Genomic DNA, 12,500 nt, shown 5'->3' on the forward strand with positions numbered 1-12,500 from the left:
TTGAGTAGATTTTACAATGTGGAGAGAAAAAAACCATCAGTGTACATGACTGTCTGGTCTTGTGTGTTGTGTTTGGTCAATATTTTCTTGCACTCAAAATCCTAATCCTACTTGAATAATATTTCTGAAATCAAGTGTATACTATATCCTAAGAACATACGTTTTGACAAATGTGTTTTGTCCAATGTGCTTTGCTTTGAGTACTTTGAATGCTTTAATACTTGAAATCCATAAAGTAGAAAGTATTGAGTGGATTTTACTATGTGGAGAGAAAAAAAACCTCAGTGTACATGACTGTCTGGTCCTGTGTGTTGTGTTTAGTCAATGTATTCTTGCACTCTAAATCCTCTAATCCTACTTGAATAATATTGCTGAAATCAAGCATACACTATATCCTAAGAAAATGTGCTTTGCCAAATGTGTTTTGCAATGTTTGTTTGTGTTAATCTGACATAACGTTTTCAAAACAATTAACACACAGGTCTAAACAGAAGCACTCTGTTGCTGGGAAAAGACTATTTATCTGTGAGTTAGTTAAACACAATCAGCACACAGTGAACACACAGTGAGGTGGAGCACACACTAATCCCGGCGCAGTGAGCTGCCTGGAACAACAGCAGCGCTCGGGGAACAGTGAGGGGTTAGGTGCCTTGCTCAAGGGCACTTCAGCCATGCCTACTGGTTGGGGTTTGAACCGGCAACCCTCTGGTAACAAGTCTGAAGCGCTAACCAGTAGGCCACGGCTGCCCCAGTGGGTGCTTTCAATCAACCATTACACAATGGACAATAAAATGGAAAACATAGTTTTCAGTATGAGTAGTTTCAGCCTTTATTTTTGCTATGTCTGTGCAATTTCTTGATATTTTACATGGTATCAGAAAAACTGTAAAAAAGACAAAATGTCATCCCTCCCAAGATGTAACTGTCATTGGTATGTAAGATCTACATATAATCACCTAGACAAGACGCATTTCATTCACAACTACAACTTGTCATTTTTCATTGAAATACTGTAGACCTACAGTAAATACCTGGACTTGTCAACTTTTTTACTGTCTTCTTCACTAAAAAAGTGAAACAGTTTCTCTATATGTGCGTTAGATCCATCCTTGCAAATAGCAGAACAGAACAGATGTTATCTCTTAGTCAGGGCCATGAATTCAAAATTATGTAACCCAGTAGGCATTTTTGAGGAAACGTCATACATGATATTTTGACAGTTCAATATCTTCTGAATATGAATCCACTGTATAACATTAAGATAAGGGTCTCAGTTTTTCACAATTGTTATTGAAACAATATGTAGGCCTACATTGTTTATAGGCGAGACACTAGGCCTACAGGTGAATAGGGTAAAATTTTTAACGTATAACTAATACGATGAGACTTTCCTAGTTTGTGACTTACATTAACACTTTTGTATTGTATGTATATAAACTTTTGTTTTGTAATGTTATTTTTATATATGGAAAACTGAAAGCTGAACACCGGATGAAGACAACTTTAAAATTAATGTTTCATTTTGTCGACATTAGATTCAAAAGTTTTACTAGGATAATTTTGGATATCTCTGTTTATCATTCATTAAAGGTTCCCTGTGTAACGTATTTAGTTGTTTGTTAACAACATTTCTCATTCATAAATGTGGCTGCATTCATGTTTAATTACCACCACCACCAAATCGAAGCATACCTATTGGCTTAGAAATCCTCATTTACATTTGCATAACACAGTGTTGACTCGCCGTGTATGTCCGCTATTTTAAAATAAGTCCTTAGCTGCTACCTAGCTAGCGAACATAACTAGCCGTTCCCATTCACTTTCTGTTTACTGTCCTAACTTTAGCTCGGTTAACAGACAAAATGAAACAATTTATTCCGTGTCCAAAAGAGTTTCATTGGCATCACATACAAGCAATGGCAATAAAATAGTACACAAAATTGTATTAATATGTTGTTTTTGCTTATTCAAAGAGAAGTTTATGCGTCGACGTGCCTAGGAGTCCAGAACTAGGGCCATTTTTGATGTGTGATGGCTCCCGTAGTTCTAAACGAGGCAGCGCTTGAGTCATTGGTTGCTACAGTATACAGTATAACTCCTAACCACTAGATGGGAGAATTTCTTACACAGGGGGACTTTAAATCAAAAACTGCTTTCAGTAGTCTTTAAATATTGATTTCCGGCATTATAAATGTCTAGGTTGAAAAGGGTGTCATTTAAAAAGTGATATACTACACCTATTAAGTAGATCTGGTAAAAAAAAGTTTAATCGCCGTTCCATATCAATTCTTATGAATGGTAACTATAGCAAGGTTCACGCCTCCGCGTCGTCCATTTATTTCTGATAATGGACACCTCGTCGGGTATTATCCCGTACATAATATTCAATCTAGATAAACCTGCTGTAAAAGCCTTCAGAATATAGATAGGAATAAATCTTGACAGTTTGATGTATAGTAGGTACTGTAAGGGCTATTGAAGTGTTTCAGAATGTGTGGGAAAAACTCATTTTAGGGAAACAGCCTTTAAAGATATGGTTTGGAACTAGGGATGTAACGGTATGAAAATTTAACCTCACGGTTATAGTGACCAAAATTATCACGGTTTTCGGTATTATCACGGTATTTTTAAAAGTGTGTTCAATATGTTCAGAAAGCACTGATAGGCCTACACAAGCTGAAATAGTTTCAAAAAGTGTCCGGTTCAGTTTTTCATGTTTAATTGGCTATGTGCTTATAGCTTAACTTACCCTACCATGACATGGAGGTTGCTATTAGGCCTACTGTGTTATTTGGATCCAATGAGTGAGACCAGGCTTGGAATTTCACCATTCTGGGGGCAAGGCCACTTGGCCTTCAGTTGGGCATATTTGGTGGAGGGCACAAAGGCCACATGTTAGGACACCAAGGCCAAAGTTAACTATACAGCAGTAGGCTATAAAAATGATCAAAGTTGTATAGCCTATTCACTGCAGTAGACCTGCATTACTGTATGAAACATTACAAAAACATGAAACATGACATATTACATAGAACTGCAAATCATCTGACCATCTAATATTTACAGATATCTAGGCTATATTTAACATTTATTTTATATTTGGCCTGTTATGAAATCATGTATTGAACAATTTAAGCACAGTTCAGCTTTAAGAAACTCAAATAGCCTAGGTGCATGCTTAGCATTTTGTGATCTACTTTCACAAACTCTTAGTCAGCTGTCCTCTGATTTACCGATATCTAGGCGATATTTGTAACATTTATTTTGTATTTGGCCCGTTATGAAATCATGTGGAACAATTTAAACACATTGTAAAACTTAAAGCCCAAATTTGGAGACATCCATGATTGTCGAAATTTACTGCAAATTCAAAACTGGATTACTCTGGAACGGCTAACTGTACAGGGGACTGCTTTACACCTTTGTGTTCGGTAAGGTCTGCTGTTTATTCTGATATATGGTTGGTCATGTGTTAAACGAAAGGTTCGTGAAGTATTGCACCGAGAGGAAGGGGTAGGGAGATGGACGCAAAACCTTCAGTAGAATTTATGATTAAATTGAATTATATTATTTACTTTTCTCGCGAACCGTTCACCACAGCAATTCGCGGCTAACATCGTTTAAAAGCTGAGAAAAAACTCTTTCATGTGATACTTGTGATGTCTGTGTGATGAGTAGGCTACTTCGCGAGTAGTTCAACTGAGAAGAATGGGTGAATTTAGACGCACTTTCTTTCTTGTGCTGTCACTTTCTCCACTGCGTAAAATACTAAATTAATTTCCGCTGTGAATATTTTGACAAGCCATAGGCTAAATACAAATCGCTATTAGTAGGACGCAAAGCAGAATATTGAAAGAAGGGCACCAAGGCCACCGTGGCCTGTAAACCTCTGATTTTCAAAGGGACATCACGGCCAACGCAAGGGGCAACGACGTGGCCGCCGTGAAATTCCTACCCTGAGTGAGACCAAAGTAAGTGTTCGAAATAAAACTTTAGGCTACTGTGTTCTTCTGATAACGTGAGTGGAATGGATTTAATGTGGACGCGAACATAAAAAGACGCAGAGTGGCTAAATGATACAGTGCAAGTTTTGCGGTGAAAATGTTCCTAAAATCAATTGTAGCCTAATCCAAATCGCAGTTAAAACCATCAATTAGACAACAGAATCAGTAGGGTACCAATTTTGCTTCATTGTAGGCCTACTGTATGTCAAAAGCAGGCTCGGATGAAGCTGGGAAGGATTAAACACACGGTTTCAACACCGTGGTAATCGACCGTGATAATTATGATATTTCAAAAGAAAACGGTAATTGTTATCGTCAACATTTTTATTACGGTTTATCATTATACCGGTAATCGTTACATCCCTATTTGGAACTGAAATCTGCAGACTCAAATCAGAAGTGTAGTAAAGCACTAATGCCTGTGGACGACACCAGGATGAATATCTGCTTCTTTGGGCCTTGCTTCACGAACATCATTCGATGAACATCCAAACTAACCTGACTTTGCTCCGCATATCCATCTGGGAACTTTTCATTGAAGAACTTTTGGGAAGGGGCAGACATACTGGTTAGCTGATTGGATAAACCATCTGTCTATCACCACCTTTGTTGGTTATCGACGGGCCAAATCAACCAATTAGATGAACAAAGTATTCTTCTAATGCCGTTTAACATACAATTAAGTTAGGTAACGTGACAAACGTTAAGATGTTTTAACTTACCATTGATGAACCTAATCAACGACAATTCCCATCAAGTTTTCACGGTAGGCCCTACACTTCTGAAGATAGTATATTCCTCCATTATGAACTGGAATCAGCCGTGGAGGATGTCTGTGTCGTTAATTCCTCCCAGCTGCATGGCTGAGACTCATAGCTTCACAGTTTATCCAGGAATACTTTCTAATTTGAATAAAACTTGCGCGATAGCTATGTTCATCTCTGTGGATGCCGTCATGTTGTTCGTTGCGTCACACCTCAACCCGCCTCAAAGCCAACGCTGATTGGACGTTCGTTTGGTGAACTGCTCCAAATTTTCTTTAACGGAAAGTATCCAGACTGATCTGCGAGTGAAACCCTGAAGCTCGCAAGATCAGGATGGTCTCACGAGGCTACATCCAAACCTGGCCTTACTGGAATTCACTCACAAGATCTAGCACTCTGGGGAAAACCCCCTTTCTGCTTGTGCACTCAATAAGGCTGATGAGTTTGGTTTCCGCATGTAGAGGAGGTGGTTGTTGCCTATCTCGCCTGCTACACAGGGTCAGCAGTAAACCTACCTCCTATTGCTCCCCGAGAAATTACAATTTACAATTTGAAGACATATATGATTGCTTCAGAAATGTTTGCTAAGTTCAGGCACAAATATTTTCCTTGCTTTAAGCCATGCTCATGCATGTGGGCAATCGTGCCAAGCTCTCACCCCGACCCTGCCTCAGGTGTTGTCCTGATGGCCTTTTCGTGCCGGGCATTTTCTGAGGGCTATGATGGCTGCAACAGCTTTACAGTTGCTCATTCCATCAAGGTGGACCCAGTTGGGCAGCCCTCTGCATAGCCGAACGCTACCCAGGCATACAGGGGCGGAGCGTTTGCAACAATCACTAGCGTGTCGTTAGCCTGCCTCTGTGCTGGGGATGCAGAATGTAAACTAATCCTGCTTCACGTGATGTCTGAGACTTTGTGAGACTGAAGGTTGGCGGGTAGGATACACCAAACTTGCAAGTGGGATATTCTTCCTACAGGCAGTAGGGGCGGGTGAGAGAGCCTTCATTCGCCCTGTAATGAGTCATTTAACTATACGGTATACCGACTTACGAAGATGATTAATTAACACAAAAAACGTTGTCTGGTGTCCCTTTAAACCTTTGCCAATAGGCCTATATGCCTACTGTAAGGGTCCGTTCCTGTTCTGTTTCCCCTGTTTAGTGTTTTTCCATCATGTCTGCTCCTTTTGTTTACTTCCTGTGTCCTGTTTCATGTGTTCCTTTGTTTGTTTTGACATGTGTCTGTTTCCTATGCCTGTGTCTCCGTCCCTCACCTGATGCTCATTAGTCTGTTGGTTTAATTATGGTTCCCACCTGTCTTGTTACTTGTCCACCTGTGCCCTGTTACCCCTGTGTATTTACATGTAAACCCTCTATCTCCCCTCAGTCTTCGTCGGTTATTAGTTGTTTTGTGTAGTGTTATACACGGTTAGTTCTGGTCTCATTAAAGATTCCTGGTTTCCCAAGGTAACCTCATCTCGTCTCGTCTTGACTTGCGCTTCGGTCCAGCTCTCCTCAGCTAACCGCGACACCTATAGACTACTCATATAATTTAGTAGTTGCCACTCTGCTACTGCAGGCATAGGTCAGCCTCTAAGCTAGTTGTCCCCAAACAAAGGGCCAGCTCACTATGCTTGGCTTTAAGAGAGGGCCAGAGACTCGGAGTATGTCAGTAACAGTAAATAGCTTAGTGCTGTGAAAAACAGCAGTCCACCCTAAATTTTGCGTTAAAGGTGGTGGGATGAAAAATTTGGGAAAAATGTTGTGCTGGTGCACCTAAATAAAAAAGTTAGGGGCGCAGTGTAACCAATGCAAAAAGTTAGTCTGGAGCCCTGGGGCCTGTACTACGAAGGGAGCTTAACCTACCCAGATGTAACCCAGGGTTACTTTGTTAAACCAGGGTTGACAAATCCTGGTTATCTTAAGTGGTGTTAATCGGTACTACGACGCTGATTATGAAGTTGATTTGTTGAGCCGGGGTTAACCTGTGCGCGTTCACATAAAAGGGGCGGGTTGCAGCGCAAGTCACCACTTTCAATGATGACGCGATCACCTTATTTTACGGATGAGGACTGCACAATTATTATGACAAGTTATGAGGAATTAAAACCCACTCTACGACAAAAATCAAATACGTCGGCAGTGAGCAAAGCAAGGCTGTTGGCAAAGTAAAAGGCCTACAGATGCAACCCAATTCAGAAGTGGGCATATAGATTACAGTAATAAGGATAATTGAATGTTTAAGTAGCCCCCATTGACTGATTTAGTGTATGCCTAATCCTGTGAACATTTCAGATGCAACACCATTGCCAAACGCACATGGCAGCAGGTGAAAATGAAACACAAAAACATTATTCAGAATAGTAGGTTTATATAGTTATAGCTTGCATTAATATTTCTTAATTATGAAAACATGTAGGCCTAGCTTATAGCCTTCACTTGGCCTCTGTTTTACAGCTAACAAGAAACAGGTGTCTTCGAACACTACTGTAGGAGGAAAGGCACCAGAGTGTTTTACAGTAGCAGAGGAGTTGGCCATCGCAAATAATAGTGGAAGGCCGATTATGGAGGGGGTTGAGGGAGGCATTCGGTCGGATTCTGGTGCTGTGGAAATGTGTAGCCTTTATGTGCAGGGTACAGTAATATGACATTCAATTCAACAAGTTTGTTAAAATGGTGATTTTTATTTATTAGGCCTACTGTAGGCTATGTCCGATTTATTTTAGGCTATTCTTGATCAGATGTTCAGCATACTGTAGGCCTATGTCCGATTTATTTTAGGACATAGCCTACATTCTTGCATCACCGATTGAATACATGAATGTCCACGTACGGGCATTGCTACGAGACGTCTTCCTAGATCATCTGACAAAGATAACGAATTCCCTCGGCTGACAATCTATATCTTCATAGAGAATATCGTCCGGGTAGGCTATATATATTTTCTGGCGGTCTCTAAAACCCCTCGCCCTGCGAAGAGAGTCCCTCACGATTTGCGCTCCAATGTCGTATGGATCATCCAGGTACGCCGACATGTCTCGGGAGAAATTGTTAGTGGAGGGGTGGTACTTATAAAGGGTGTGGTTAACGGAAACCTCGGGTTAACCAAGAACATAACCTGGTCGGAGCAGGTTTGAGATGCAGCGTAAATTGCCATGGCAGCATACCTTGGTTAAAACCTATCCACCTTTTGTAGTACGGGTTAATCGGGAAGTTACGCCACACGTGATCAAGTTACTCTCGGAGTTACCCAGATAAGCCAGAAACCCCGCTTCGTAGTACAGGCCCCTGGTGTGTCACGTGTGTCACGTCTCTAATCTCAAGTGTGTTCAATGTGGACTATGGGAGCCTGTCAACTCATACTGGCCACTCTGTGTCGTCGGCCTCACTTCAGCACCTGCATATCATGTTGCTGCAGTTCTGCACCAGACGTGCCTAAGACAGCCTAGACCATACATGGGCAACATACGGCCCGCGGGCCACATCCGGCCCGTTGGCTTTCCCTGACCGGCCCGCGTAAGGTCCGTGAAAGAACAATAGTCAAGAGCCTAGCATAGAGATAATGCATGCAAATCAATATCGTTGTTTTTATTTTGAAAGCGACTGCTATTTGTACACTCATACATTTGTGCGTGGATGCATACGACGTAAACACCCTCACTGATGTGCTGGTGAATAGAATTAATGCTTCTGCGTCGACACGATGCAGTTGCCTTTACGTCGGCGTAAACCTTTCAAAGTTTTGTGTCTCTTATGTCTGCGTCGTTCACCACCGCAAAGGTTGTTAGAACGAACTCCTACTGCTGCTCGTTGGCGATACGAAGTGTTCATTTCAAAACGTTACTGGCAGATAGACAGTTTACAATCGGATAACCCAAAGCTTATGTTAGCGAACTAGTATGATGCTACTACCCACAGGTTGCTTGAAGCAGCCGGCTCAACACACAGAGCGAGTTGACCAATTACAGTTATGTGCATAAAGTTAAAGCAAAAACATAGCCTACATTTTAAAAATTGTTTTCTTTGTGCATGTTGATTAACTAATGACAGCCTACTATTGTCTGCTCCACATTTTCGTAGTCTAATTCTGCATAGAGTTAATTTAATGATGGTAATGATTTAATGATGAAATATTGCTGAGTGTTCATGAAATGGTGGCACAGGCCTATCGGTTGTACTGACTCCTTCACATTTTCATGACCTAGCCTAATTATATAGATATTGTAGTACTTTTTTATATCAGTCTTTGAAAACTGAAAAAAATGTCAATGTCAAAAAATCATTTTCGAGAATGAGGATTAAATACTGGACATAGACTAAATATTGCTGTTTTTCCTTTGTCTCCCTCACATTTTCATCTGTTCTTATGACTAGTAAACAAAACCATATGATTTACTTAATGTTATACAAGAACAGAATAGAATTGAACAGAATTGAGTTCAGACTTGAGTTCGGTATTTTGGGTCCGGCCCTCCTCAACAGTCCCAGTTTGTCATGTGGCCCCTTGGGGAAATTAGTTGCCCACCCCTGGCCTAGACAGTAAAGCTCGCCAGGACCGTGCCTGCTCTGTGTTGTCGGCTCGGGGCAAGTAAGCTAGGCTCTAGAAACATGTCAGTATTCAACTTCTGCAAAGTTTTCATTGTGTTCATGACTCTGATGGTAGTTTAGTACAAGACATGGTTGTCTGTTATTGCCAGTGAGGCACATATGAGGCAATATATGGCTATATGTGTTCCCATTGGTTAACATTGAGTGAACTCACCTAAAAGATAAATAAGAGATAATTGCATGTTTGAAGAACCTTGTACGATATTGTTTTAATCAACTTAATATTTTAACTGGATCACCCACTTTTTGCTTGTTTCTTTCTTGACTTAAACTTAAAAAACGGTTTTGGGCAGTCATTTTCTTTTTATAATTTATGACTAAACAGTGACTTTTACGTAAGGGATAATGTATAGAACGCCGGTCAATAATGACCGGCGTTCTATACATTATCCCGCTTATTACATGGCTACTTGCCAAAACAAAATAATAAACTTCCCACGATATGACTTTAGCCTACACAGTCTAGCCTATTTGTTTATTGTTCATCGTGGCATTTGCTGAGAAACATAGTTTGCAACAACACACGTTGAACTTGAATCAAACATTCTTTAGAACACAGCTGATCAACCGTCTGCTTTCACTTTTGAATGAAGTTCCAGATCTTGCATAGTGATATGAAATACCTGAAGTAGAAGCACAAACTCCGTTGCCATTGACAGCGGTAATTATATATTTGCATCGGTAATTACATGAAAGTATTTTATCGTAGAACTTTGGGAAAGCCCATTCAAGTCAATGGAGTGTTCTACTTGCCTTGTGAAGAGCCGTGTAATAAAGCTTGTTATACAGCAGAAATGGATTCAGCACCTAAATATCATATAGAAACAACACATGAAGTACTTTTCCTCAAAAATGCCTACCACATTTTTCCAGGGCTATTTCTCAAATTTCGGTCTTGACTATAACGAGTGATTGCTGATTGCTGAAGAATTGTGCAAAGGAGTTTCACACAGTGACATTAGAAGCTCCTTATTTTGCAAGCAATATAGATTATCTGTGAATAGATGTTCTCCATTTGTGCGACACAGTCAATCCAATCAAGCTTGGAGCCTTTGTATTAGAACTGTGTTAAATGTTTTGAAAAAGGATGTGAAAATGTGTTAAACCAATGAAAAAGTGTTTACACAATTGCAAGAGATGACTTCTGCAGTGCTAAGGTGCTACGAAGGTCAAACTCAAGATCAAGTGGATCCCAGTTTCATTAAGTGCATCTTAGCAATCGAGAAAAACTGTAGTGTGTAACTGATTCAAACATACTGTAATCATATTATGGATGTGTTTGTGATATGACAACAAAATGAGTTTTTCTAAATAATTATATAGTTTTGACTGAAGTGTTTCATTTTGCAAAAGATCCAAGGGATTCTGCTAATTGGGTGTGGTGTTGTGTTTATTGTGTGTTATGTTTCAAAACAACAGGCATTTTGCGCTGGAAATGTAATTCTTGAGACAAATAATATTTTTCTAAATGTTCCAAACAAGGCTGTAATTGCATGTAGACTCAACAAACATTTTTAATGAAGGAAAATCAATCTGCAAAACTCAGGGCCTAAAAAAGATTAGTCAATATTTCTTGATTTGCCATTCACATCAGAAATGCTTGTTGTCCATTCCTGAAGTAACTTTACTGCTAATATTTGTTGCAATGTTTTCGTTTTGGTGCATTCAGAGAGAGAGAGCCTGCATGATGGTGCCAATCGGGCAGCAACAGAAGGTGACATGGAGGAAAGGAAGTGAGGAAAGGAACAATGTGGGAATAAGGACTACTGTAAAATTTGTCATTTGTCAAATTTTGTCATGTTTTGGTTTCAGTACTGTTTACATGATCACATTAAACCATGGTAAACTGGCCACACACAGGCCTACGACTACCCAAAAGGGCAGAATGGGCAAAAGGGCAAAGCAGAGTAAACATGCAAATGTTGCATGCCCAAGTTTGTAAATAAAACAAATACAACTTATGCCCCAATATCTGGACTGGGTTTTTGTTCATATCATTATGTGTACTCACTCATAATCGCTTATGTTTGTAATTTATTCATCCCTAATCGTTGCCATTTGAAAAAATAGCAAAAAAAGAGAACAGGATTATGTAATAATATTAGACACCATTTCAAAAAAGAAAACAGACGTTGACTTTATGGCTATTGCCTTGGATGAAACGCTGAGCGACTTTTTTTAAATTTGTGTTATAGCTCGGACTTGTGATAAGATTAACGTTTATGTGAGGTGAAGACTACGATTGGGGTTAAGATATTATTGGGTGCAAATGACAGTTATGTGACAGGAAGTTGTAAGTAAGAGTTAGAGCCACACGGCAGGTTCTTAATGTTTTTACACATGATTCCCCATTTACAATGTGCCCAAAAAGGACTATCCAAATAAAGAGTGACCACGTATACCTTTGTGTGACCCGGAACAAGGACACACCTCCCTTTGAATACAACCCGGACTGTAGCTATGCATAGTCACATGTCTGCAAACATAGTTTCTAGGACTAATTCACTCTATGGCTGGCTCTGAGGCTCTATGTGGGCCCTGGGCTTGCACCTCTACCAAGGTAGGCACAAGTGGTAGTTACACAATGTGGCATTATGAAACACAGACTATGCTGCACACATGACCCCTCTGACTGTGATGGCAACGAAAAGAGTAAATTTTGTTATCTTGTTCGAAATAAAAAAAAAAAAAACACCACAATGCCAGCTTTATCTAAGGGAGTCACACGCATTGAGAATAAACACACACACACACACACACACACACACACACACACAAAGGCTAGATATCAGACACACCAATACAAACACACACACACACACACACACACACAGAAAATGAACAGAAATGCATGCAAAGCCAAAACACTGATAAGGATTCCAGAGAGAGTTATGCCACAATGTTTAAATCAAATATTTGCTTACACACACATGCATGCACTCTAACTCTTTCTCTCTCTCTCTCTCTCTCTCTCTCTCTTTCTCTCTCTCTCTCACACACACACACACACACACATCTTAATCTCATATACACACATACACAAAAACACACATAAGACTATTTTCTTCTTAAACAGATAAGCATGCCACGGTACAATCTGTGCTTGAGACTGCGGGTCTGATTGG

At 40.1% G+C, this 12,500-nt stretch overlaps 1 protein-coding gene and 1 long non-coding RNA gene across 2 annotated transcripts in view; one reads left to right on the forward strand and one right to left on the reverse strand.

Annotated features, from left to right (window-relative positions):
- LOC143104609 (uncharacterized) overlaps positions 1-11,344 on the forward strand; it is a 13,511-nt gene extending 2,167 nt beyond the window's left edge. The window contains exon 2 of the long non-coding RNA XR_012983101.1: positions 11,045-11,344. This is a non-coding gene — a long non-coding RNA (uncharacterized LOC143104609). The remainder of the gene's footprint in view (positions 1-11,044) is intronic.
- The window catches only part of grip2b (glutamate receptor interacting protein 2b), a 151,473-nt gene that overhangs the window by 30,977 nt on the left and 107,996 nt on the right, over positions 1-12,500 (reverse strand). The window lies entirely within an intron of this gene.

The sequence above is a fragment of the Alosa pseudoharengus genome, unplaced genomic scaffold (genome assembly GCF_046254945.1).
Source record: "Alosa pseudoharengus isolate Yale_2024_CS ecotype anadromous, Long Island Sound unplaced genomic scaffold, YU_APseudo_1.1 YU_APseudo_1.1_scf_5, whole genome shotgun sequence".
NCBI classification, from domain to species: Eukaryota; Metazoa; Chordata; class Actinopteri; order Clupeiformes; family Clupeidae; genus Alosa; species Alosa pseudoharengus.